The sequence below is a fragment of the Lepisosteus oculatus genome, unplaced genomic scaffold, assembly GCF_040954835.1.
Source record: "Lepisosteus oculatus isolate fLepOcu1 unplaced genomic scaffold, fLepOcu1.hap2 HAP2_SCAFFOLD_456, whole genome shotgun sequence".
NCBI lineage: Eukaryota > Metazoa > Chordata > Actinopteri > Semionotiformes > Lepisosteidae > Lepisosteus > Lepisosteus oculatus.
Window position 1 is genome coordinate 47,163 of NW_027167995.1, and position 27,457 is coordinate 74,619.

Below are 27,457 nucleotides of genomic sequence, written 5' to 3' on the forward strand. Positions count from 1 at the left end.
CAGTAAGTAGTCTGAAGATTTATTTCCAGACGGCATAGAGCAGTGAAGCAGTGAAGTAGTGCAACACACTGGATCATTATATTATTAGAATCTATTCTACTTAAATTATTACATTATACACAACTTGAGTTCATTTTAAAAATTAAAAGGTAATGAAAGGAATGCATATTCATGAGGAAGATAATACCGATATGCATGTGATAATCTTCCTTTTATCATGTAAATCATGTTCATCATTACATGATGGGAGCTAAAACAGAAGTTGAGAGAGAGCAAGGACGCCTACAGGAGGAAGGTATAGGACAAGCTGCAAAGGAAAAGCTACAACCCACGACAGCTACTCACCCACCCATCCCACACAGCTATCACTCTCCAACACCTCCGCCATTAACACCTCCAGCACTGAAAGTGCTATGTGCACCATCCACCAGGCCAGGCTGACCAGGCCAGTGCAATACACTGGATCTTTATATTATTAGAATCTATTCTACTTAAATTATTACATTATACACAATTTGAGTTCATTTTAAAAAGTAAAAGGTAATGAAAGGAATGCATTTTCATAAGAAAGATAATACCGATATGCATGTGATAATCTTCCTTATATTATGTAGTGCGTCATTTGGACACTTTGTGGGCTTGAAATACAAAGAAAATCATGTTCTATGGTACAAGATAAATACAAAACGTAAGCTTTTATTTTAATTAGATTTGTTTATAAAGCATAAGCAATCATTTATTACATTAATATATGTGAAAATAACATTTTAGCATCATATTATACATACAGGTCTCTAGCTTCAACACAGTGCTATATATATATATGCTCAGTGATTTATTGGTACATGCCCAGGGCAACAATCAGAATGAGGATTTATTTCCAGACGGGCTACAGGTAGTGTTGTGAAATACTTCAACACACTGGATCGCAGATTTAGACCCCCTGCACTCTTACTCCTTAAAAACCAAAGAAATGAAGATATGTAGCAATCACATTGTAACAGGGGTGACAGTGACTTAATGCTTATACTAGTGGACTTCTGGTACCTTTAAGGTACGGTGTTCCCTGAAGGGCTCTCAAACCCCGCATTTCAGATGCCTAGCTGATGTGTTACACCTCAGAATCACTTTTAAACCTTACCTCTGGTATCTTTAATCCCTATTGCTCAACGCGAAAACCTTACCTGTGGTGTCTTTAATCCCTATTGCTCAATGCATGGTGAAAGTATTGCATAAATGTGTCGGAAAATGAGCAATGGGCACCTGAGAGACTCATTTGCCTGTTTCACAAATGATCATATTTGACTAGAGATTCTGTTTGGGATTCAGTTGTGCATTCTGACAGCAATCCCTTTCAAAAAAGGATACATTCTGGATGAGGTCAAAGGTGCAGGAACACTGTATTTAGGATGTGTTTGCAGTTATTCTGTGTCTCTAGCTTCAACACAGTTATATATATATATATGCTCACTGATTTTATGGTACATGCCCAGGGCAATAATCATTATGAGGATTTATTTCCAGATGTGCTAGGGGTAGTGTTGTGAAATACTTCAACACACTGGATCGCAGGTTTAAACTCCCTGCACTCTTACTCCTTAAAAACCAACAAATGCAGATATGTAGCAATCATATTGTAGCAGAGTGCATCGTTTCCGGCATAGTATGGCAGGGTGTTTTCCGAGTTATTGCACGGATTGGGCACGCCCGCAAGCCAAGAGCCGCAAGCGATGAGCCCGGAGCTGAACGGGCCCCACTGGCTCGTTTGTAAGGCCAGGTGCATTGCCAACCACGACCGGCAGGGCAGAGGCCTTGAAAGCAGCCTGGGCTCCTGCAGCTGTGCAGCCACGCACTCTGGTTTCTCTTCATTTCGTACAAATCTTTCGCCTTTTGCTAAAGATTTCCGTAGAGAGGAGCATGAATGAGTTCCGTGCAATTTTTGTGCTTCCCTGCCTTCGGGTGGTTGCAGCTGGGCTGGTCAAAGAGAGAAAACAAAACCGCTCACAATCGCTCTTGTTATGGCGATTGTGGTTGTCTGCTCTGCGAGTCCTCGGTCTCTGCCCGTCTGATTGCCGCTCTCTTCTTTGGGGGGCGGGAAGTGTCCGGCCGCAGGGGATCTTGGGACCTCGCTTTGCAAAGCGGCTTCCCAGAGTGCGTCGTTTCCGGCACAGTGTGGCCGGGTGTTTTCCGAGTTATCGCACGGATTGGGCACGCCCGCAAGCCGAGAGCCGCAGGCGATGAGCCCGGAGCTGAACGGACCCCACTGGCTCGTTTGTAAGGCCAGGTGCATTGCCAACCACGACCGGCAGGGCAGAGGCCTTGAAGGTGGCCTGGGCTCCTGAAGCTGTGCAGCCACGCACTCTGGTTTCTATTCATTTCATACAAATCTTTTGCTTTTTACTAAAGATTTCCGTGGAGAGGAGCATGAATGAGTTCCATGCAATTTTTCTGCTTCCCTGCTTTCGGGTGGGGCGCAGCTGGGCTGGTCAAAGAGAGAAAACAAAACCGCTCACAATCGCTCTTGTTATGGCGATTGTGGTTGTCTGCTCTGCGAGTCCTTGGTCTCCGCCTGTCTGATTGGCGCTCTTTTCTTTGGGGGGCGGGAAGTGTCTGCCCCCACTGCCCCTTTCAAGTTTGCTAAAGACCACGTGGATGTTCCAGAGCAACTCCTGGAACAATGTTCTGTGGACAGACGTGACAAAAGCTGAACTTGTTGGTAAATGTGCACAGCGTTATGTTTGGAGATAACAAAACACTGCATACCAACTCCAAAACCTCATCCCACCTGGGAAGCATGGCGGAGGCTGTACGGCTTGCAATCATCTAGGATCACCCAGGATCTCCTGTTTATTAGGCATAATAAACAGGGCCACTGAACTCCACACTGGCCACTGAACCACAGCAGTGGCTTGCTGGCTTGACATCTCCCAAGAAAAATGTTGAAATCGCATGTGGAACAGGAAAATGACCCTCGAGTACGAGGGAAAAAAAAGAAAAAGATCATCTGGAGCGTGCCAACCCATGTCCGGAGCGTGCCAACCCATGTCCGGACAGCCCAGTTTCCTCGACGAGGTGGCCGAGTGGTTAAGGCGATGGACTGCTAATCCATTGTGCTCTGCACGCGTGGGTTCGAATCCCATCCTCGTCGCTCCGGTACTAGAGCCGTACATTCTCTAGCGGTGGCTGAACATGGTATAGTAGGCTAACGTTGGCTCTGGGTTGAGACCGCGTTTTCACTTATTTGCAACGCAAACGGAGAAAGCGATTTTTGACAGTCTCTCAGAATCACAGTTTGTCATTCCTCTAGACGTTTATACAGTAGAAGCCTGCTTCGTGGCTTAAATCCAAGCTAAGGAAACGGGTTAGAGGTCTGATGCAGAACTGCAAATTCAATGAACGGGAACACTACAGTACATTGCACTGTATGTGTGAGGAAAGCTGCCCCCTTCTGTCCCTTGTCGACCGAACAGAGGACTGTAAAGGATACCGCCAAGGATGCTGGTTGAAATCCAGCTCCAAAGAAGCCCCTTTGGGTGTTATGTCATCAAAAAGTAAGAACAGCGAATCTCCCTTTGATCAAAAGCGCAACAGAACTGTTTTCCGTGGAGCGGGTTTCAGACCCGTAGACCTGTTTTATTTGTAAGGCAGGGCGCATTCCCAAGCGCGAATCTCCTGTTTTAGAAATGCTTTAATGGGCGTGAAGTGAAAATAAGAAATGGGCTCCAGATGCACATGGAAGCAATCAAGTGTTTCATCCGAGCTGTTTCAAAGACTGCTCAAGAGCTTTCCTTTCACAGAGGCGCAACGATTAATGATGGGGGTGCACCCTTCAATGCGCCTTAGGACTCTAGGGAGTGATTGAGACGATTCGTAGCGTGTGCTCATTTCCCTCTATTCCCCGTGTTGCAGTGGTAGGATGACGTAAATTACTGCTTCGACACGTAATGGCATTATAATCAAGTGCAGGAGCTGAGGGCTTTAGTTTTGTTTCGTTTTCCATGGCGTTCGTAAGCGCGCAAATCAAAGGCAATTCCTGCGTCTAACAGGAATGATTGAGACGATTCGTAGCGTGTGCTCATTTCCCTCTATTCCCCGTGTTGCAGTGGTAGGATGACGTAAATTCCTGCTTCGACACGTAACGGCATTATAATCAAGTGCAGGAGCTGAGGGCTTTTGTTTTGTTTCGTTTTCCATGGCGTTTGTAAGCACGCAAATCAAAGGCAATTCCTGCGTCTAACAGGAATGTAAATGCTTTTGAAAGTGCAGTGTGGTGCAGCTTGTAAAATCCTTATCCACATTTGTGGTTTGTTGCTGTTTGTTCTGTCTGCCAAAGCTGCATTTTGACCTCCGGACGGGGAGACTTTATCATTTGAACGTGAAGCCAGCCTTAAACCCTCTGAGGCGTGTCTATCTGCCGGCACGTATTTTGTCAAAGGTATTTATTTTTTTTAACGGAGAGCGACTTTGAAAAGGTTTCCGCAGCCACGTCGCACTCCGTGTTAGATTAAAGGAGGAATGCAGCGATGGCGAACTCGCTGTAGTCGTGGCCGAGTGGTTAAGGCGATGGACTCGAAATCCATTGGGGACTCCCCGCGCAGGTTCGAATCCTGCCGACTACGGCGTCTGCCGCACGTCTCCTTGTGCCTGCGCGGCAAAGGCGAAGTGCTGTTTCTCCTTTCCTGGTACGATAAAAACGCTAAATCGCTTGGCCCCGCTGCCATGGAAATGAGTTCTTCAGATAACCACACATCTTGCGTTCGCACCTCTGGTGTTCTACTTATGCCTTTGAAAACCTAATGAATAAAACTGAAAGAACCGACACAATATGTAGGTGCTCGTAAAGCACGCATTAAAGAACTGTTAACAGCAAGGGTTTCAGTGGGTTAACTGAGGAGAAGGCGTGATCGCTAATTGTTGACTTTTTATTTGGTGTTAGAAACACTCTTACTGTGCATGACGTGCAACAAATGTAGCCACAGAAATTGCATCACGCTTTCATGTATGCTATTGCAGACACCAACGTTGCCTAGATAGAAAACCGAAATAGCCGTGGGTTCGCTTGCTGGTCTGAAGGATCTCTCTTCGAATCTCTATCATTTGTCAATTGAAGTAAAAGGTGCTGCAATCTGATACGTTCAGAATCAAACCCGCAGCTGTTGTTCGACTTTATTTCTTGACTAATTACAACCTTTTACTGTCAAGTTTATTGGTACAACTTGAGCTCTCAGCACCGTACTGAGCCCAGGTGTTTTTCTAAAGCTGTCAGGTGCAGTTCATTTACATGAAGGAAATCTCTTACTGGGTACGATTACAATGCAGTAAGTAGCACAGGCTACTTAGGGAGTAGGCTGATGTGTTTAAAAACAACCAGCGCCAGGCAGGAGTCAAACCTCCAAACTCCTAATCCATAGTCAGACACATTATCCATTGCACCACTGGCCCTGGTGTGACACTGCAGGACTGTAACCCAGTGAGCTTAGCACTGCAACTAGTAAAATATTACCCCCGGTCCATTCTTTTCCAAAAGTGAGAAACACCTGTTTTCTACATTTTGTCTGTTTTAAAACCATATCTCTTTAAACCAAACCAAGAGTTTGTCTTTTGCACTGATATTCTGATTCATTTCGATTTCAAAGAAAAAAAAAACATTACCTTCCAAAGCATCATAAAATTGTCCCTTCCTCCAGACTCTACTTCTCTCTTGTAGTAGTACAGCAGACCTTTCCAGGTGAGCAGATCACAGAGTCCGAAATGAGCTTCCTCCATCAAGCAAAGTACCTGAACATGACTCTGTCATCATAAAAGCGCCCCTGTAATAAAGAAATTCAATCCGAAATCAAGAGGGCAGTTGCCTACTGAAATACAAGAAGTCATAAATTTTAACCTAGCAACACATTAAAGGCTGCATCTATACAAGTACGATTCTAGAAATGCTCACCAGATTACGTTTTAAGAAAGAACTGCGCCTCAGGTTCCGCCGAGATCTTAACTCGGATGGCAGGATTCAGAGTCTGGAGTGTGGAATGATGGCGCACGGAGGGTCCACATACTGTCGATCCCTCAGTGATCTTCCGCGTGTTCAAACCGCCAGCGTGTGACTCCCCTATCCCCCTGACCTCATTGCTCTGCTCTCGCCTCTGTGCAGCTGAGCCCGACTCATGGTAAAGTGGAAAAAAATATGCCCTCAACGTGAGATTTACTCTGGAGTGAGGATAGTTGTTACCTTCTTATCGTTGAAACGGATGTATGTGATGTGGCGACTAGGTTCTTCTCCATTAGCAGGCTTAAGGTTAAAGAAAAAAACATTGCTGACTTCTTTTTTTTTTGCCAGCCGCGAGCGCTGATTAGCGAGGTTTGTATTTCATGTTTTGCAAGTTGCATCCATTTTAAGAAAAACAAGTCGTTCAAGACAGGAAATGAATACTTGCATTTAATTAAGTCTAGACGTATGCGGTTGTCCATAATGACCAGTTCTGTTCGAGAACACAGAACAAAAAAAGGCACCGCTGGGATTCGGACCCAGGACTTTCTGTTTACTAGACAGGCACTTTAACCAACTAAGCCACGGCGCCCCGGGAGTGCTGTCCTTTTGCAGCCACTTGGACACACCACTCAGACACATCTGCATTCGGTGTGTGCTCCGCCTGCTCGCTGAGCAAGTTGCCACCTTTACATACAATAGCAACATCGACACCAAGAGAAAGGATGACAAATGGCTTTTATCTGGAACTTTTCATGTCCAAGGAGCTCAATGTGCTTTCTGTGTACAACAGGGCCACTGAACTCCACACTGGCCACTGAACCACAGCAGTGGCTTGCTGGCTTGACATCTCCCAAGGAAAATGTTGAAATCGCATGTGGAACAGGAAAATGACCCTCGAGTATGAGGGAAAAAAAAGAAAAAGATCAACTGGAGTGCGCCAACCCATGTCAGGACAGCCCAGTTTCCTAGACGAGGTGGCCGAGTGGTTACTGTATGCTGAGTCTAAAGACAGTTTCACCCATTTTCTGATTGCTCGGTTCTGTACCAGTGCAGACATGTCAAACAGTGAATGGCTGTACCTCTATTGTATCCGTGCTCAATGAATGAAATCGGTAACAAATGAATATATGTCTAGTTATACGAAAAACGAGTGGTTTATCGACTCATCTTCATTTGCAGATTTAGAGGCAGCTTCGATATTCGTTTTACAGACGGGTTTTTTTTTTTGAATATGGGTCACACACATGCCACAGCAACAAAACATCTCTAGAGATGAGGCTATAGATCACCTTTCCATCCTGCAGGTTTTCCTCCCAAAGCCTACGGCACCAACGGCGACCCCTGCTGGCCGGGAGAGCAAAAGCTTACAGCACCTGGTATTTCCAGGCAGTCTCCCATCCAAGTACTAACCAGGCCCGACGCTACTTAGCTTCCAAGATCAGACGAGATCGGGCGTGTTCAGGGTGGTGTGGCCGTAAGCGAAAGCCCAGCCCCTGACTCGCTACTTGAAGCTGTGTGTGGCGGGGGTTCCGTGCCCCCCGAGCGGGACTGAAGGATCGTTCGTGTGCAACTCTTTGGAAAGGAGCTGCTTTCCAAATCGCATTGCGTGCCTGGATGTTGGCGAATGCGCTCCCTTGTGTTGGCTCGTCCCGCACTGGAGGAGGACAAACAATCTGCACGGAGGAGCACCAGGCAAGTCTTCACCAGACAAAAACCTCCAGTGCACAGCACTCTGGAAACATTTCGGGGATTTCGCGTTTTTATTTCAGCACGTAAAGCGCACCGGTCCAACACGTCGGCCGGGCGCGCGGCGCCTCCGCCCTCTTGTGGCCTTGCGGCGTCAGAGCAAGAGGCTCCTTCTCGCTGCCCTTCCGCTGTGTTGCAGGGCCCCGAGAGGGAACCCGGAGCGCGCACTTTGTGGGGGGCGGGGGACCGCGTTCGCGCTCTGCCCCCGGTCTCTTGCGCGAGTACTTAATCTCACGGACAGGGGGGCCTCGTCATTGATTGTTACAGGTGAGACGGGGATTAGGAGGAGACCCCGACTGATGGGTAAAGGGGAGCACTAACACCAGAGGGACACCCCCGGCGTCTCTTTTTGAGAGACGCCCTGGGGTTTCCTAATGGCCAAGGAGGGTCGGGACCTCGGTTTGACGCCTCCCCCGAAGGACGGCGCCTGTTTGTGCAGCAGAGTGTCGCCATCAGGAGGCTGGGGCGTAAGAGAGCCACACAGCCCGCAGGGTGAGCGCTCCCTACTGGTCCCAGTCACACCTCTTGCAGGAGCAGCAGCAACCGGAGCTTTTCCGGGGTGGAATCTCCCATCCGGGTGCCGGCCAGGCTCACACCTGCTGGGCTGCCCCGGGGGTGAGCCCAGTCGAGAGTCGCAGGGCCAGATCTAGTCACCGGGGAGAAACGATACAAGTGAAGGATTGCTCGGCTCTCGGCACTTGAAAAGACCGACAAATGTCTCGTTCCCGCCGGAGCTGAATGTACCCGCATGTGTGGTGTCGTCTTCTTCCCCCGCCCCGCTGTGTTTGCTGTATTGTCTCTGAAGCCGGCCCCCCCGAGACGAGACGGGCTGTTCCTGTGCCCCAATTAACACTTTACAGGTGCCATTCCCTGGCATTGTGGCCATTGTCGGTGCTCACACGCGATAAGATAAGGCGGAGGAGAGTGGGGCATGCCCAGCGGCAGACATTCAAGGAGGGGGCAGTGCGAGGTGAGGTGAGGTGCGACACGCCGGAGCCCCGACGCAGCTAATGCGGAGCACTTGTTGGACTGGCATCGAAAGGACGTGTGCGCACGGAGCGAGCCTTCCCTGCGGCGGAGCGCGGGAACTTTCTCCCCCCCTCCCGCTGCAGGAGTTGTGTGCGCTGCAGCGGTGCCGAGAGAAAAGCACAGAAGGCAGCAGGCTCTGGAGAGCAGGTAAGAGACGGAGCCTTGTGGGCAGGCGAGCAGGCCCGTTTTTTGGAAATTGCTGAAAAGGTTTGTTCGGTGTGTGGCAGGCGCACGTCGCGAGCTTGCGTGGCGATCTGCCGGTCTGGAGTTATGCAAATGAGGCCGAATTGCATCCCGGGACATGCTGCGAATGCGCAACGGCGACTGCAGATGTGTAGGAAACGGCGCGCTCGTTTTCTCGTTTTGCCCACACTTTTGAGTGTTAGTGTGGCGTGTGAGTGTGTGAAAGAGTGGGCCCAGCAGGAGGCGGTGGCGTGCGGGGCGAGGAGGTGGCCTAGGCTGCGCGATTTGTGCTGTGGGTGCGGGCCGCTTGCAGGGGCCTGTTTAACTCATACTTACCTGGCAGGGGAGATACCTTGATCAAGAAGGAGGTTCACCCAGGGCGAGGCTCGGCCATTGCACTCCGGCTGTGCTGACCCCTGCGAATTCCCAAAATGTGGGAATCTCGACTGCATAATTTCTGGTAGTGGGGGACTGCGTTCGCGCTCTCCCCTGATGTGCTTGGTCCAAAATCAGATACGGGAGGGTTAGGACACCACGAGCTGCGTGGCTGCGGAAGGATCCCGGTTCGACAGGAGTGGACGCCGCTGCTGGTTCTCGCTGGCTTTTAGTTAGGGGTCCGGAGAAGCATCTCAAGCTAGTTCCACTACTCCTTCCGGACGTTCATTCCCTTTTCAAAGTCAGTCGTTTTGCTGTAGTCTGCGTTCTTTAGGCTGATTATCGAGGTTAGCCTTTATTTGGTCATGGGGGGCCTCGGTACTGTATGCTGAGTCTAAAGACAGTTTCACCCGTTTTCTGATTGCTCGGTTCTGTACCAGTGCAGACATGTCAAACAGTGAATGGCTGTACCTCTATTGTATCCGTGCTCAATGAATGAAATCGGTAACAAATGAATATATGTCTAGTTATACGAAAAACGAGTGGTTTATCGACTCATCTTCATTTGCAGATTTAGAGGCAGCTTCGATATTCGTTTTACAGACAGGTTTTTTTTTTGAATATGGGTCACACACATGCCACAGCAACAAAACATCTCTAGAGATGAGGCTATAGATCACCTTTCCATCCTGCAGGTTTTCCTCCCAAAGCCTACGGCACCAACGGCGACCCCTGCTGGCCGGGAGAGGAAAAGCTTACAGCACCTGGTATTCCCAGGCAGTCCCCCATCCAAGTACTAACCAGGCCCAACGCTGCTTAGCTTCCGAGATCAGACGAGATGGGGTGTGTTCAGGGTGGTGTGGCCGTAAGCGAAAGCCCTGGCGCCTGACTCGCTACTTGAAGCTGTGTGTGGCGGGGGTTCCGTGCCCCCCGAGCGGGACTGAAGGATCGTTCGTGTGCAACTCTTTGGAAAGGAGCTGCTTTCCAAATCGCATTGCGTGCCTGGATGTTGGCGAATGCGCTCCCTTGTGTTGGCTCGTCCCGCACTGGAGGAGGACAAACAATCTGCACAGAGGAGCACCAGGCAAGTCTTCAGTGCACAACACTCTGGAAACATTTCGGGGCTGTCGCGTGTTTATTTCAGCACGTAAAGCGCACCGGTCCAACACGTCGGCCGGGCGCGCGGCGCCTCCGCCCTGTTGCTGCCCCTGCAGCTGCTTCACTTTTCCCTTTAGTTGCCATCGATTTTTTTGTAGTGCTATACATATACGATTGAGGTATCTTAGAGTTCTCCTTCGAAGACCCAGCACTCTCTTTTCTTTTCCCAGTGTTACTCATATCGGACTTTTTAAACCTAAAAAAAAATCGTTTTTTTTTCTTTCAATTAAAACTGAAGTTTAAACAACTAGTGTTAAGTCCTTATTTTTCTGTAGTCAAAAAAAGCAAAAATTAACATTCAGGTCATGAAAAACTCAAAAAAACTCCCCAACCACTAAACTTTACCTCCCACCTGAGCGCCATCTTGAACGCCCCTACCACCAGAGAATGCTCACGATTTCGGAAGCTGTCTCCGGGACGTGCTGATTCCACACATCCTGAATAAATCATGATATTGTTAGTTGCTGTAGCTAGACGTTCAAATGAGTTTCATGGCCAGATGGACTGTTTCCTCCAGCGGTATAATATTGCAGTGAGACAGCACGATGCCTGCAAGACTATGTCATGCTAAACGCCACAGATTGTGTTTGTCCGTTCGTGTCAGTCGTCCCGCAGCCACGGGAAGTGGGACACAAACATGCTGCAATGCTTTCAAGACGTTAGGATTTGTTTGTGCAACATCCAAGAAGAGTACTTGTGGCTTGAATGTGAACTGTACGTGCCCGCCCCCTTTCCTCTGTAGTGCATGAGTTCCTCCCGGCATGCCCTTCGTCATTGTTCTGTCATCTTGTATTTAAAGGGTTGTATTTCTGCTGCTGAAAATAAGCAACGGTTTTCTCACAACGCCCTTTGTTCCCAACGGAGCCCTTGTCTGTCATGAAATTCTTCAAAACCTCAAGCTAGAAGAAGAAGAAGACGACAAATATGAAGCATTATAGCAACGACATGCCATGAGACGATCGATAACGATATCCATAGGATCCCCGCGGTTGCCTGGCAACTGTCAGCTTTGCGCAGTGGCAGTATCGTAGCCTGTGAGGTTTAGCCGAGGCGCGATTATTGCTAGTTGAAAACTTTTCCCAATACCCCGCTTCCGCCGGTTTGCAATACAATCGGCGAAAGCAATTTTTGACAGTCTTGTCAGAGACTGAGCAAGGTGTTTAAAGACAGATTTGGTCACGGTGATATCATGGTAGAAAGAAACGAGCTTGTTACGTGTCAACAGGAACGCTCTTTAGCTCTTTCAGCTTTATGCAGAGAACAGCGTCTGTCGAGATTACTTTTGTGTCAGCGCGAAACGCCGTGTGCTGTCAGTATGATTTCATATTGCTCGTAGCGGCGCCTGGCTTTGGTCTGTCAAACGTTAGGTTGCGCTTCTTCATGCTGCATCGTCGGCATGAGTGGAGCATTTTAAACGTCTGTACTTACTGCGCCCCATAAGAAATCGTTTGTCCCCATTCAAAAGAGATTGTGCGATGTCCTGCAGCGTTCGCAAAGCAAACCTTTGACAGTTTGAAAAGAGGAATTTATTCTGCTTCCTGTGCGTGCAGTAGTTACAAAGTTGAACGTCTTTACACGATCTGCTGCAGTTTTCAGTGGGTGGGCTTTGTCAAATGGCTTGGAAAAACGCACTGTGTTTCGGCTCGGGAAACATCATGAGCAGTGTCCTGCATGTTTTCTGTGTATAGCTGTCTTTTAACGCATACAGAATTCATTCGAAATCATTGATTTCTCCAATTAACAAGGGTCCCTTTTTGAACCTGCCAGAAGCATTCTTTCAATGTAACTGATTTACTCCGGGGAAGGGCAGCATGACATTGAGAGTAGCTCAAGCTTTCAGCACCTTTATCTGACTGCATGTATGCAGACGCTGCTCAGAATCCCCTGTAAGATTCTCCTTCAATTCCGTTTTGCAGTGCTTTAGCTCTTTCAAAAGGCTTCGCTTTGCTAGTCACAATCCAAGGCTCATGACAGCATTTGAAAACATTCGCAACTGCGTTGGCCGGGAATCGAACCTGGGTTAACTGCTTTGAAGGCAGCTATGCGCAACACTGGCTCGCTCCAGAATAAATCTCACGTCGAGGGCATATTTTTTTCCATTTTACCGTGAGTCGGGCTCAGCTGCACAGAGGAGAGAGCAGAGCAATGAGGTCACGGGGACAGGGGAGTCACACGCTGGCGGTTTGAATACGCGGAAGATCACTGAGGGATCCACAGTATATGGACCCTCCGTACGCCATCAGTCCGCACTCCGGACTCTGAATCCTGCCATCCGAGTTAAGATCTCGGCGGAACCTGAGGCGCAGTTCCTTCTTAAAACGTAATCTGGTGAGCATTTCTAGAATCGTATTTGTATAGATGCAGCCTTTAATGTGTTGCTAGGTTAAAATTGATGACTTCTTGTATTTCAGTAGGCAACTGCCCTCTTGATTTCGGATTTAATTTCTTTATTACAGGGGCGCTTTTATGAAGACAGAGTCATGTTCAGGTACTTTGCTTGATGGAGGAAGCTCATTTCAGACTCTGTGATCTGCTCACCTGGAAAGGTCTGCTATACTACTACAAGAGAGAAGTAGAGTCTGGAAGAAGGGACAATTTTATGATGCTTTGGAAGATAATGTTTTTTTTTTCTTATACTGAAAATGAAAGGTAGTTGTTTCTATATGGACTCAGTCTTTGGAATTTGTATATTTATATATTTCAGTGAACCCTCAGCCATTCCTTCTGTATTGTAATTCAATTTCTCTTTTAAAATTCCTTCCCCACTTCTAGGACCTGCAGTTGCTGAACTCCACAATGGCTTCTATTGGAAAGTCTGTGACTGAGACCAAGTAAGTGTTCATTTTTTTATGAAACCATTATTTATTTAGGAGCAATGAGCAATTCTTATATAAATGCAATAAAATCATTATGCTCAAACTATGAGAGAGAAAATTAAGGATAATTTAAGAAATCAGTCTTAGCTTGTTTCTATACACAGATGGTATTATTTATTTTCAAAGGAAACCCGCGCGGATTCCCCTGGTGTGCAAGATGTACCTGAATACTCTTGATCAGCTTCCTGCTCACTTGAAGAGGGCGTGTATGAAGCACGCCACGGCAGAAAAGATCAGGATGGCCTCTCAACAGGCGAGGGAGGACATGATGAATCACCTGAAGAACGGGGTCATCGTGGATTACCACAGAATAGAGATCGTGTCTGGTGAGGCAAACAGGATAGTGGTTGTAAGACTGCTAGAGTCCTTGGGCCTTTTTGTACATGGGAAGCCTGAAGACACATTGGCAAGGTGAGATATTTTTAATCTGTAAGGCTTCTGTAGTTTCTTTTTGAAATCATTGTTACAACATATTATGTAAAAGCATGTTGAAAAGAAATCTACCTGCATTCCAGCGGCCCTGAGCAAGAGGCCGCTGTCCAGGAGGAAGAGATGCCAGAGGCTGCTCTAGAAACTGAAACAGAAGCGGATAAGGAAGGGGAAGATGTGAGCTCTGAAGAACTCTATCAGCAGTAAGACTTTTTTATTTTTCAGATGTATCTATTTTTTACTAAAATTCTAATTTGTCTTATAGGTATAAAATGTTTAAACCGGAGTTTTATATCCTTACAGGCCCTGAGTAGTTAAAAAGTATCAGCAGGCCGGAAGAGAGTGGCCCAAGCTGGACTCTATAGAAAGCACTCCCTGGATGCTCCTCTCCTGATTGGATTCAAACAGTACCTTACCAAGGATCTGGGAGTGGCAAATTATTCTCAGGAGGTATTTATTTTTTAAAGGCATTTAAAATTAAGCAATGGTATCTTCATTGTAAATGTTTTTATTTCTTAGCTTAAAATTCACCCATGTGAAATGATGTCAGCCATAAACATCATGACTTTTGTCTGTCAAAATATATTATATAATATATTTCCTACCTGAATCTATTCTACTTAAATTATTACATTATACACAATTTGAGTTCATTTTAAAAAGTAAAAGGTAATGAAAGGAATGCATTTTCATAAGAAAGATAATACCGATATGCATGTGATAATCTTCCTTATATCATGTAGTGCATCATTTGGACACTTTGTGGGCTTCAAATACAAAGAAAATCATGTTCTATGGTACAAGATAAATACAAAACTTAAGCTTCTTTATAAAGCATAAGCAATCATTTATTACATCGCTTCTTGAATTAAATCTTTTGACAAGAGGTAAGACTTCTGTTACATTTAAACCCATGTTTAGCTGTGTTTTTTAGATTTAACTGAACCAATTTCTGTGTGTGATAATGTCCTTGAATTCTGACAACATCACACTAAATTACATGATATAAAACAGCTAATGTTTCTAGAGATAAAGTTTCTGAGATGCTTCTAATTACTTTTTATTACCAGGGACAGTTTAATTCACCTTGTACAGTACTGTAAGACCAAGATACTTTTTTTAAAAGTTATTTAACATTTTATAGAACTTTGTCTACTATGGCAACATGATGTGCTTGGTGAAACTTGGAAAAATACTGCTTGGCCACTTATCTTAAGATAAAGATAGGATAAAGGTTTATCTTTTGCACCTACCTGACCCCCAGGGAAGGCCAATGCTTTCTAAGTTGATGGTTCCCTACAGTAGACTGTACTTTAATTTCAAAGGTAATGTATATTGACCCAAATCAGTTTTGGAATCCAATCTACTGACGAGATGGAGCACATCCTTTTTTCAGGATTTTAGCATCATACGTTTGGTATATTTAGTCCCTAATGCTGAAAGAAATGATCATAGAACATTTGGACACTTTGTGGGCTTGAAATACAAAGCAAATCATGTTCTATGGTACAAGATAAATACAAAACTTAAGCTTTTATTTTAATTAGATTTGTTTATAAAGCATAAGCAATCATTTATTACATTAATATATGTGAAAATAACATTTTAGCATCATACGTTTAGTATATTTAGTCCCTAATGCTGAAAGAAATGATCATAGAACATGACATCTAACCTTACCTGCGGTGTTTTTAATCCCTATTGCTCAATGCACGGTGAAAGCATTCCATACATGTGTCTGACAATGAGGAATGGGCCCCTGAGACAGTCATTTGCCTGTTTCACAAATGATCGTATTTTACTAGAGATTCTGTTTGGGATTCAGATGTGCATTCGGACAGCAATCCCTTTCAAGGATTGATACGTTCTGGATGAGGTCAAAGGTGCTGGAACACTGTATTTAGGATGTGTTTGCAGAGACTGTGTGTCTCCTGCTTCAACGCAGTGATAAACAGATGTGCTCCTTTAATTTATTGGTACATGCCCAGGGCAGTAAGCAGTCTGAGGATTTATTTCCAGATGGCATAGAGCAGTGAAGCAGTGAAGTAGTGCAAAACACTGGATCATTATATTATTAGAATCTATTCTACTTAAATTATTACATTATACTCAATTTGAGTTCATTTTAAAAAGTAAAAGGTAATGAAAGGAATGCATTTTCATAAGAAAGATAATACCGATATGCATGTGATAATCTTCCTTATATCATGTAGTGCGTCATTTGGACGCTTTGTGGGCTTGAAATACAAAGAAAATCATGTTCTATGGTACAAGATAAATACAAAACTTAAGCTTTTATTATAATTAGATTTGTTTATAAAGCATAAGCAATCATTTATTACATTAATATATGTGAAAATAACATTTTAGCATCATATGTTTAGTATATTTAGTCCCTAATGCCGAAAGAAATGATCATTTGTTTAACATGCACGGGTCTGTCTCAAAGGATGCAATACTCCTGAAGGGTCTCAAACCCTACATTTCGGATGCCTAGCTGTATCCCTCACATGTGGCACCTCAGAATGACTTCTAACCTTACCTGTGGTGTATTCAGTCCCTATTGCTCAATGCACGGTGTACATACTGCATACATGTGTCTTGAGAATGAGGAATGGGCCCCTGAGACAGTCATTTGCCTGTTTCACAAACAGGGACCTGGACCTAGACCTGGCCCGTACAGGGCTCAAACCCGCGACCTTGGCATTATTAGCACCACGCTCTAACCAACTGAGCTAACCGGCCTCACGACAGTGCTCCTCTCTGTGCTGCAAAAAATCAAACTCAGGGAATTTCTTTTGTCCTCCTTTGAATAGAAAGCCGTGTAATTCAGTGTACGGGCTTTCTCGTGCAGTTTCATGGTTCTTGTAACCCAAATCCTACACTGGCCTGAAGTGCCCCCCCATTTCACAGCATTTTTCAGCTGATTTAAAATGTACCTAAAGGAGAAGCATTATTGAAGACAATCAATTACCAAGAGCTTTTGTCAAAGGTTTTGGTGGTCATTTTGAATGACCACAGAGCGCTGTGACCTCGGTTTTACATCTCATCCAAAAGACAGCGCCCTTTTACAACACAGCATCTCCGTCACTATACTGGGGCATTGGGACCCGCACAGACCTCAGGGTGAGCGCCCCCCCGCCGGCACCATTAACACCGCTTCCAGCTGGAAGCTTTGTTTTTCCCTGTAGCTCATCCTTATCCAGGTACTGACCTGGCTCACACCTGCTTAGCTTCAGTGGGTTTTTAGTTGGAAGTTGCAAGGGGATGCAAGTGATGGAGCCGCTCGCTGCAAAAGCCACTGCATTGGCCGGGAATTGAACCCGAGCCTCCCGCGTGGCAGGCGAGAATTCTACCACTGAACCACCAATGCTCAGTGCCTGGGCCTTCAAAAAAGACGCTTTTTTGGTGCTCTGTGCAAAACGCGTCGACATCTGCTTCCAGCTGCAAAATGCCATTTGCGGACGCTGAAGAACTTATTTCCAAGGCAGCAGGTACAAGCGATTGGGCGTTTTAAAACCACCAGGAACAGCAAAGAGGCGCGCTTCTTTGCTTGTGCCGAAACACACCGACTGAAGGCGGACAACGTAGTCGACAGGATTGGAACCTGTGCGGGGAGGCCCCAATGGATTTCTAGTCCATTGCCTTAACCACTCAGCCACGACTACAGCAAGCCCCACCGCCGCTGCGTTCTTGCTACAATCTTACCTGGATCGCGAGGCGCCGGCGGAAGCCTATTTCAAAGTCGTTCTCCGTTTCATAAAAAACATTTCCAAAATACAAGCCTTGCAGACAGACACGCCTCAGAGGACTTAAGGGTGGCTTCATGTCGGAATGATAAAGTCTCCCCGTCCGGACATGAAAATGCCACTTTGTTACACACAAAAAAAGAATCAACAACAGAGAAATGCCCACAAGCATTTGAAAAGCCGCACCACGTCGCACTTGAAATAGCTCTTACATTAGTGGTAGACACAGGAATCGTCTTTTTATTTACGCTCTTACCAACGCGATGGAAAGCAAAACAAAGCAAAGCAGAGCAAAACAAAACGAACAAACGAAAACCCTCACGTCCCGCACTTCCATATAACGCTGTTACGTGCCCAAGCGGTATTGTATGTCATCCTAGCACTGCACCCCGGGTCGTACGGTATATGGGAACGAGCACACGCCACGAATCGTCTCGAATCACTCCCTACAGCTGTAAGGCGCCTTGAAGCGTGCACCCCCAACATTCTTCTTTGCGCATCTGTGAAAGGTAAACTCTTGAGCAAACTCTGAACCAGCTCTAAGGAAACTAATCCGATTAGACGTTACTTTGACTCATCCTTTAAGGGACCCTTGTTAATTGGAGAAATCAATGATTTCGAATTAATTCTGTATGCGTTAAAAGAGCTATACACAGAAAACATGCAGGACACTGCTCATGATGTTTCCCGAGCCGAAACACAGTGCGTTTTTCCAAACCATTTGACAAAGCCCGCCCACTGAAAACTGCAGCAGATCGTGTAAAGGCGTTCAACTTTGTAACTACTGCACGCACAGGAAGCAGAATAAATTCCTCTTTTCAAACTGTCAAAGGTTTGCTGCAGGACATCGCACAATCTCTTTTGAATGGGGACAAACGATTTCTTATGGGGCGCAGTAAGTACAGACGTTTAAAAAGCTCCACTCATGCCGACGATGCAGCATGAAGAAGCGCAACCTAACGTTTGACAGACAAAAGCCAGGCGCCGCTACGAGCAATATGAAATCAAACTGACAGCACACGGCGTTTCGCGCTGACTAAAAATGATCTCGACAGACGATGTTCTCTGCATAACGCTGAAAGAGCTAAAGAGCGTTTCTGTTGAGACGTAACCCATTGGGCAAAAGACGTATAATATACGTCTATTAAACGCATATCTTAGACGTCTAAATGTGGTCTACAATTCGTCTAGAATGAAATTCTAATATACGTCTAAAGTTAAACGTCAATTATACGTCTATATTTAGACGTTCATTATACATAAATGGTTGGAGTTCTATTATACGGATAAATTTAGAGGACTATTATACATATATGGTTGGAGTTCCGGATAACTTTAGAGGTCTATTATACGTATATGGTTAGAGGTCTATTATAGGGATAACATTAGAGGTCTATTATACGTATATGGGTAGAGGTCTATTATACATCAAAGATAGATTTTATAGGTGTAGAAACAAGTAAAACAAGCCAATGATTAGGTTTAGAAATGTATTCTGAAAATACACATTCACACCTGAAACATATGTATTTCAAATTATACATTGTATACAATCAATCAACAATCAACATATGGGCAATAATCATAAAAAACACAACTAGTCTTAAACTTCAGCTTCAAATTCTGGTAACATGGCAATATACAGTATAGTAATGACAAACACAAAACTAATTACATTAACACACTAACTCAAAACCACATTTTGATTCAGATATACATTTTAAAATGTACAACTTCTATATTTCCAAGAAAAAAATATTACATAAAATATAAAATATTACAATGGAAGTTAAGACGATTTTTGTCCACTATTTGCAAACCCTGTCTAATTGTCCTAACAGTTAGAACCAAAAACCTATTATTTTCAGAGTCCAGATCTCTTGGCCCCCTGCCTTGCATATGCATTCTTCAAGTAACACATTGCGTGCTCCTTTATTTCTTTTTCTGTTGATGTAGGGTGGGACTTCAGCACCGCAGCTAGGAGAAAATTATATAATATTACTTCCCAAATAATTGATGATTAATATCTTCTTTAGTATAATCTAAAAAATGAACGGTTTACTAAGCTCAAAGCTGAAATAAATGTATAAAATTTGGCTTGCATCATAGCAGTTGAGCAATAAAGTCTGTCCTAATTAAAGAGTACCCAAAGTTTGAAAGTACAACATAGAATAAGAATAAGAGAAACGGCAAAACGATTTTGTGTCATCTTCCCCATTCACACTATTTTATGTGCCATTTTTTTGCTTATTCACATACTATTTTAATCAAAATAATATTAAGAAAGATCTGTATGTATTCAGATAGTATTATTATTGTTCATACTTACTCGTCAAAAGAGGATTGCTGAGATATTTTCGGATATACTTCTACGTTTGAAAAACGTGTCCAAAATGGTGACCAACGAATACTAGCAATGCATTGTGGTATATAACCGGAAAATATGCTGGGTTCGATATTTTCTCAACGTATGCGTTTATTAATGTTGTCGATATTATGGTTGAAATTTAACATTGATAATACATCGCTGCTATGAGCTGATGTGCAATTTTAACGCATGCAATAAGTAAGGATCGGTCACTGTTGTATGGTATTATATATAATGACATTATGGAATAGGATGGGGACAGGCCTGGCATCACGGGGGGAGGGGGGAATGTCGCCCCTTCAGTTTTGGGCAAAAAGTTTTACCTAACTTAATTTGCACCCTAAAAAAATAGTTGTACTTTGTCAATGGTCAGACAACACTAAATGACACGAACAGTCACTCAGTCTGTTTGATGGGCAGGAGGGCTATCCGTCCAGGAACTGCACATATTATTGAGTGTCAACATTACGATCCTGTTTGCTCAGGTGGACCGATTCCTTGCAGTAGTTTATCATTATACTTAAAATCGTTATATAACTAGGACTAGTTATAGCAGTCTGTGCTTTCTGTTGGTTTTACAACATTTTTTTCTTAACGATTCAGAACGTCCATGTAGCTGCAAAAATGAACGCTTATGGTACTTTTCGCTCCAGGCAATACAAACCTTGAGAGTGACGAAAAATGTGAAACTGAACTTCATCGCAAATACCAGATTGCTAGTCGTTATCTTCTATCATGAAGCACTAATCAATGGTATAGCTGCGAGATTTCATTTGGGTAGCTGCACCGTACAGCTCCGTTTCAACCGAAATATCACTCCCCCCTCAGAATTTCAGACGCCCCCCTACAGATTTTTCCTCGGGCACCGCGCACTGATGGGGGACTTTTGTCAAGAAAATAAAAATAGAAACTCTATAGGCACTCAAACATTTTACTGTTTTTTTTCAGGCAGGTGGCAAGACCCCCTCAGCAAAACCCTTGTATGCCAAGCTGTGGGCATTGATTCGTCGAATATACGTATATTTACGGCGAAATTACGGCTATACGTATATATACGTCGCCTCGACGTATAATCAACGTCGAATTGCAACCGTAAAATCGACGACATGAATAAACGCATATATAACGTCGAAAAAACATCTAACACAGTGCCTGAGGCTTTTTACTGTATGTATCGTGTGTGCCGCAAGTAGGAGTATACGGCACTCTGCACAGTGTACGAAGTAAATTATTTTCGCAGTAATTAATTTATTATATTTACTATATTTATTATACACGTGTAAATTAATTGCTGCGAAAATAATTTACTTCGTACACTGTGCAGAGTGCCGTATACTCCTAGTTGCGGCACACACGATACATACAGTAAAAAGCCTCAGGCACTGTGTTAGATGTGTTTTCGACGTTATATATGCGTTTGTTAATGTCGTCAATTTTACGGTTGCAATTCGACGTTGATTATACTTCGAGGCGACGTATATATACGTATAGCCGTAATTTCACCGTAAATATACGTATATTCGACGAATCAATGCCCACTGGGAACAAGCTCGCTTCTTTCTACCATGATGTCACCGTGACCAAATCTGTCTTTAAACACCTTGCTCAGTCTCTAACGAGACTGTCAAAAATTGCTTTCGCCGATTGTATTGCAAACCGGCGGAAGCGGGATATTGGGAAAAGTTTTCAACTAGCAATAATCCCGCCTCGGCTAAACCTCACAGGCTACGATACTGCCACTGCGCAAAGCTGACGGTTGCCAGGCAACCGCGGGGATCCTATGGAAATCGTTATCAATTGTCTCATGGCATGTCGTTGCTGTAACGCTTCATATTTGTCGTCTTCTTCTAGCTTGAGGTTTTGAAGAATTTCATGACAGACAAGGGCTCCGTTGGGAACAAAGAAAGCCGTTGATTCTTTTCAGCAGCAGAAATACAACCCTTTAAATACAAGATGACAGAACAATGACGAAGGGCATGCTGGGAGGAACTCATGCACTACAGAGGAAAGGGGGCGGGCATGTACAGTTCACATTCAAGCCACAAGTACTCTTCTCGGATGTTGCACAAACAAATCCTAACGTCTTGAAAGCATTGCGGCATGTTTGTGTCCCACTTCCCGTGGCTGCAGGATGACTGACATGAACGGACAAACACAATCTGTGGCGTTTAGCGTGACATAGTCTTGCAGGCATCGTGCTGTCTCACTGCAATACTATACCGCTGGAGGAAACAGTCCATCTGGCCATGAAACTCATTTGAACGTCTAGCTACAGCAACTAACAATATCATGATTTATTCAGGATGTGTGGAATCAGCACGTCCCGGAGACAGCTTCCGAAATCGTGAGCATTCTCTGGTGGTAGGGGCGTTCAAGATGGCGCTCAGGTGGGAGGTAAAGTTTAGTGGTTGAGGATTTTTTTTTGAGTTTTTCATGACCTGAATGTTAATTTTTGCTTTTTTTGACTACAGAAAAATAAGGACTTAACACTACTTGTTTAAACTTCAGTTATAATTGAAAGAAAAAAAAACGATTTTTTTTAGGTTTAAGAATTTCGATATGAGTAACACTGGGAAAAGAAAAGAGAGTGCTGGGTCTTCGAAGGAGAAGTCTAAGAAACCTCAATCGTATATGTATAGCACTACAAGAAAATTGATGGCAACTAAAGGGAAAAGTGAAGCAGCTGGAGGGGACGTGGAAAGAGTGCTGGAGATGCGCTCGTACGCGAGCGTTCGCAGCCCAAGTGAGACTCAGCTGCCAGAGGAAGAGCCGGAGTCCCTGCCCAGCACACCTGTGAAAACCCCGGCAGCCAAGAGAGGAAGGGGCGACCTGACGCTGGAGGAGCTCCAGACCAACATCTTCAACATGATGGCACAGAGCTTGGGTGAGCTGAAGGAAATGATTCGATCTAATACAGTCGCAATCGAAAGTCTTAAAAAGTCCATGGACTGTGTGTTTAAAGAGGTTGAAGACTTAAAGAGTGAAGTAAAAGTTCTTAAACAAGTAAATACCAAACAAGAAAAGCATATTAAAGAACTTGAATTGAAAGTGAACGATGTAGATAGATACCGTCGATGATGGAATTTAAAATTATTTGGAGTTAAAGAGGAACGTGATAAGGACCTTGTTGCAACAGTGAAGGGTATCTGTAAAAGGACCCTGCCGGACCAGGAGGACGTAATATCGGCCATTGACTTTGTTCACAGGCTCGGGAGAGCGAACATGTCTGGGCAAGTGCGCCCCAGATCGATTATAATACAGTTCACCAAGAGGACGGCGAGGGACATGCTGTGGCGAGCGGCGAGGGGGAATGAGTATTTGAATGGGAACAAACTGAGGTTTGCAGAGGACCTGTCTGCCGCGGACAGGAGCACCAGGAACCAGCTGTGGCCCCAGGTTGAAGCTGCCAGAAGAGAGGGGAGGAGAGCCTACTTTGTGGGAGCGAGGGCCTTTGTGGACGGGAAGGAGATTTGCTCCCAGTGACTGCTCAGTTAATGATTATGTTTGGTTATATTTGTTATACCAGTATATACTAGTGTTTCTTTAGTGTTAGTTTGGAATGGTGTAGTTAAGTGTTAAGGACTGTTATAGTTCTGGTTCTTTGAAAAACTCAATAGTTTAGACAGTCTTAGAGTTAGTTATTTGCTTTTGTGTATGTCTTTTTCATGAATGCCAGAGGTACTCGAAATGTTGTTAAAAGAAAAACTGTGTGCTGAGTTTTATTTTTTACAGGAAACGCATGCATGTTGAAACTAAAGTTTATAAATAATTGAGAAATATTAAAGCAAGGAAAATATGATACGTGTAAAATATACAATTTGATCACATAATTACTTAATTACCTCTGGTAGTTAAATGCTTTTTTCTGCTGCGTTTTTTTTCTCTTGTACATGACTCTGATCCTCTTGTTGTATTTGTATTTGTAAATTCTGTTTAATAAAAAAAATTAAAAAAGCATTCTCTGGTGGTGTCCTGCAGGCTTCCTGTGGGTGTGCGTTGGTGGTATAGTGGTGAGCATAGCTGCCTTCCAAGCAGTTGACCCGGGTTCGATTCCCGGCCAACGCAGTGGCGAATGTTTTCAAATGCTGTCATGAGCCTTGGATTGTGACTAGCAAAGCGAAGTCTTTTGAAAGAGCTAAAGCACTGAAAAACGGAATTGAGGGAGAATCTTACAGGGGATTCTGAGCGGTGTCTGCATACACGCAGTCCGATACGGGTGCTGAAAGCTTGAGCTACTCTCAATGTCATGCTGCCTTTCCCCGGAGTAAATCTGTTACATTGAAAGAATGCTTCTGGCAGGTTCAAAAAGGGACCCTTGTTAATTGGAGAAATCAATGATTTCGAATGAATTCTGTATGCGTTAAAAGACAGCTATACACAGAAAACATGCAGGACACTGCTCATGATGTTTCCCGAGCCGAAACACAGTGCGTTTTTTCAAGCCATCTGACAAAGCCCGCCCACTGAAAACTGCAGCAGATCGTGTAAAGACGTTCAACTTTGTAACTACTGCACGCACAGGAAGCAGAATAAATTCCTCTTTTCAAACTGTCAAAGGTTTGCTTTACGAACGCCGCAGGACATTGCACAATCTCTTTTGAACAGGGACAAACGATTTCTTATGGGGCGCAGTAAGTACTGTTACTGTCACTGCTCGATACCGACGTTGGCCTACTATACCATGTTCAGCCACTGCTAGAAAATGTACGGCTCTAGCACCGGAGCAAACAACAGGAGGGCCGATGTCGAACAGGCACACGTGTCAGACATGGAGAGCAATGAGAATGGGATTCAAACCCATGCCTGCAGAGCACAATGGATTAGTAGTCCATCACCTTAACCACTCAGCCACCTTGTTGACGAAACTGGGCTGTCCGGACATGGGTTGGCGCGCTCCAGATGATCTTTTTCTTTTTTTCCCCACGTACTCGAGGGTCATTTTCCTGTTCCACATGTGATTTCAACATTTTCCTTGGGAGATGTCAAGCCAGCAAGCCACTGCTGTGGTTCAGTGGCCAGTGTGGAGTTCAGTGGCCCTGTTGTACACAGAAAGCACATTGAGCTCCTTGGACATGAAAAGTTCCAGATAAAAGCCATTTGTCATCCTTTCTCTTGGTGTCGATGTTGCTATTGTATGTAAAGGTGGCAACTTGCTCAGCGAGCAGGCGGAGCACACACCGAATGCAGATGTGTCTGAGTGGTGTGTCCAAGTGGCTGCAAAAGGACAACACTCCCGGGGCGCCGTGGCTTAGTTGGTTAAAGCGCCTGTCTAGTAAACAGGAGATCCCAGCCTACGGCTAAACTTAATCAAATGCAAGTATTCATTTCCTGTCTTTAACGCGACTTGTTTTTCTTAAAATGGATGCAACTTGCAAAACATGAAATACAAGCCTTGCTAATCAGCGCTAGCGGCTGGCAAAAAAAAGGAGTCAGCTATTTTTTTTTCTTTAACCTTAACCCTGCTAACGGAGAAGAGTTAAACGACCGAGTCTATGCAGCTTAAACGGTGCGCAAGTCGGGTTCTTAGCTGAAAGGGTGGTAAATCACGCTCACCCCAGTCCTTAATCTTTTAAAGAGGATACAAAATTGAACCTAGTCGCCACATCACATACATCCTGTTAAATGATAAAAAGGTAACATCTATCCTCGCTCCAGAGTAAATCTCACGTTGAGGGCATCTTTTTTTTCACTTTACCGTGAGTCGGGCTCGGCTGCACAGAGGAGAGAGCAGAGCAATGAGGTCACAGGGACAGGGGAGTCACACGCTGGCGGTTTGAATACGCGGAAGATCACTGAGGGATCCACAGTATGTGGACCCTCCGTTCGCCATCAGTCCACACTCCGGACTCTGAATCCTGCCATCCGAGTTAAGATCTCGGCGGAACCTGAGGCGCAGTTCCTTCTTAAAACGTAATCTGGTGAGCATTTCTAGAATCGCACTTGTATAGATGCAGCCTTTAATGTGTTGCTAGGTTAAAATTGATGACTTCTTGTATTTCAGTAGGCAACTGCCCTCTTGATTTTGGATTTAATTTCTTTATTACAGGGGCGCTTTTATGAAGACAGAGTCATGTTCAGGTACTTTGCTTGATGGAGGAAGCTCATTTCGGACTCTGTGATCTGCTCACCTGGAAAGGTCTGCTGTACTACTACAAGAGAGAAGTAGGGTCTGGAAGAAGGGACAATTTTATGATGCTTTGGAAGATAGTTTTTTTTTTCTTATACTGAAAATGAAAAGTAGTTGTTTCTATATGGACTCAGTCTTTGGAATTTGTATATTTATACATTTCAGTGAACCCTCAGCCATTCCTTCTGTATTGTAATTCAATTTCTCTTTTAAAATTCCTTCCCCACTTCTAGGACCTGCAGTTGCTGAACTCCACAATGGCTTCTATTGGAAAGTCTGTGACTGAGACCAAGTAAGTGTTCATTTTTTTATGAAACCATTATTTATTTAGGAGCAATGAGCAATTCTTATATAAATGCAATAAAATCATTATGCTCAAACTATGAGAGAGAATTTTAAGGATAATTTAAGAAATCAGTCTTATTCCCCTGGTGTGCAAGATGTGCCTGAATACTTTTGATCAGCTTCCTGCTCACTTCAAGAGGGCGTGTATGAAGCACGCCACGGCAGAAGAGATCAGGTGGCCTCTCAACAGGCGAGGGAGGACATGATGAATCACCTGAAGAACGGGGTCATCGTGGATTACCACAGAATAGAGATCAAAGGACACTTTGTGGGCTTGAAATACAAAGAAAATCATGTTCTATGGGACAAGATAAATACAAAACTTAAGCTTTTATTTTAATTAGATTTATTTATAAAGCATAAGCAATCATTTATTACATTAATATATGTGAAAATAACATTTTAGTATCATACGTTTAGTATATTTAGTCCCTAATGCTGAAAGAAATGATCATAGAACATGACATCTAACCTTACCTGCTGTGTTTTTAATCCCTATTGCTCAATGCACGGTGAAAGCATTGCATACATATGTCTGACAATGAGGAATGGGCCCCTGAGACAGTCATTTGCCTGTTTCACAAATGATCGTATTTTACTAGAGATTCTGTTTGGGATTCAGATGTGCATTCGGACAGCAATCCCTTTCAAGAAATGATACGTTCTGGATGAGGTCAAAGGTGCTGGAACACTGTATTTAGGATGTGTTTGCAGAGACTGTGTGTCTCCTGCTTCAACGCAGTGAGAAATAGATGTGCTCCTGTAATTCATTGGTACATGCCCAGGGCAGTAAGCAGTCTGAGGATTTATTTCCAGACGGCATAGAGCAGTGAAGCAGTGAAGTAGTGCAACACACTGGATCATTATATTATTAGAATCTATTCTACTTAAATTATTACATTATACACAATTTGAGTTCATTTTAAAAAGTAAAAGGTAATGAAAGGAATGCATTTTCGTAAGAAAGATAATACCGATATGCATGTGATAATCTTCCTTATATCATGTAGTGCGTCATTTGGACACTTTGTGGGATTGAAATACAAAGAAAATCATGTTCTATGGTACAAGATAAATACAAAACTTAAG

At 44.3% G+C, this 27,457-nt stretch overlaps 12 non-coding genes and 1 pseudogene across 12 annotated transcripts; 7 read left to right on the forward strand and 6 right to left on the reverse strand.

Annotated features, from left to right (window-relative positions):
- The first annotated feature begins 1,849 nt into the window (after positions 1-1,849).
- On the forward strand, positions 1,850-1,963 carry LOC138229980 (U5 spliceosomal RNA). The gene has a single exon (XR_011186041.1). It is a non-coding gene; the product is annotated as a U5 spliceosomal RNA (small nuclear RNA).
- A 393-nt stretch (positions 1,964-2,356) lies between these two features.
- On the forward strand, positions 2,357-2,470 carry LOC138229979 (U5 spliceosomal RNA). Its single transcript, XR_011186040.1, has one exon. It is a non-coding gene; the product is annotated as a U5 spliceosomal RNA (small nuclear RNA).
- A 596-nt stretch (positions 2,471-3,066) lies between these two features.
- Positions 3,067-3,148, forward strand: trnas-gcu (transfer RNA serine (anticodon GCU)). Its single transcript has one exon. It is a non-coding gene; the product is annotated as a tRNA-Ser (tRNA).
- Positions 3,149-4,537: 1,389 nt separating this feature from the next.
- trnas-cga (transfer RNA serine (anticodon CGA)) lies at positions 4,538-4,619 on the forward strand. Its single transcript has one exon. It is a non-coding gene; the product is annotated as a tRNA-Ser (tRNA).
- A 1,879-nt stretch (positions 4,620-6,498) lies between these two features.
- trnat-agu (transfer RNA threonine (anticodon AGU)) lies at positions 6,499-6,572 on the reverse strand. Its single transcript has one exon. It is a non-coding gene; the product is annotated as a tRNA-Thr (tRNA).
- Positions 6,573-7,344: 772 nt separating this feature from the next.
- Positions 7,345-7,463, reverse strand: LOC138229983 (5S ribosomal RNA; annotated as a pseudogene).
- Positions 7,464-9,269: 1,806 nt separating this feature from the next.
- Positions 9,270-9,433, forward strand: LOC138229984 (U1 spliceosomal RNA). Its single transcript, XR_011186043.1, has one exon. It is a non-coding gene; the product is annotated as a U1 spliceosomal RNA (small nuclear RNA).
- A 635-nt stretch (positions 9,434-10,068) lies between these two features.
- On the reverse strand, positions 10,069-10,187 carry LOC138229982 (5S ribosomal RNA). Its single transcript, XR_011186042.1, has one exon. It is a non-coding gene; the product is annotated as a 5S ribosomal RNA (ribosomal RNA).
- A 1,292-nt stretch (positions 10,188-11,479) lies between these two features.
- On the forward strand, positions 11,480-11,621 carry LOC138229975 (U4 spliceosomal RNA). The gene has a single exon (XR_011186036.1). It is a non-coding gene; the product is annotated as a U4 spliceosomal RNA (small nuclear RNA).
- A 5,460-nt stretch (positions 11,622-17,081) lies between these two features.
- Positions 17,082-17,152, reverse strand: trnag-gcc (transfer RNA glycine (anticodon GCC)). The gene has a single exon. It is a non-coding gene; the product is annotated as a tRNA-Gly (tRNA).
- A 4,353-nt stretch (positions 17,153-21,505) lies between these two features.
- On the reverse strand, positions 21,506-21,647 carry LOC138229976 (U4 spliceosomal RNA). The gene has a single exon (XR_011186037.1). It is a non-coding gene; the product is annotated as a U4 spliceosomal RNA (small nuclear RNA).
- A 2,242-nt stretch (positions 21,648-23,889) lies between these two features.
- Positions 23,890-23,961, forward strand: trnag-ucc (transfer RNA glycine (anticodon UCC)). The gene has a single exon. It is a non-coding gene; the product is annotated as a tRNA-Gly (tRNA).
- A 711-nt stretch (positions 23,962-24,672) lies between these two features.
- trnas-acu (transfer RNA serine (anticodon ACU)) lies at positions 24,673-24,754 on the reverse strand. The gene has a single exon. It is a non-coding gene; the product is annotated as a tRNA-Ser (tRNA).
- Positions 24,755-27,457: the final 2,703 nt, after the last annotated feature.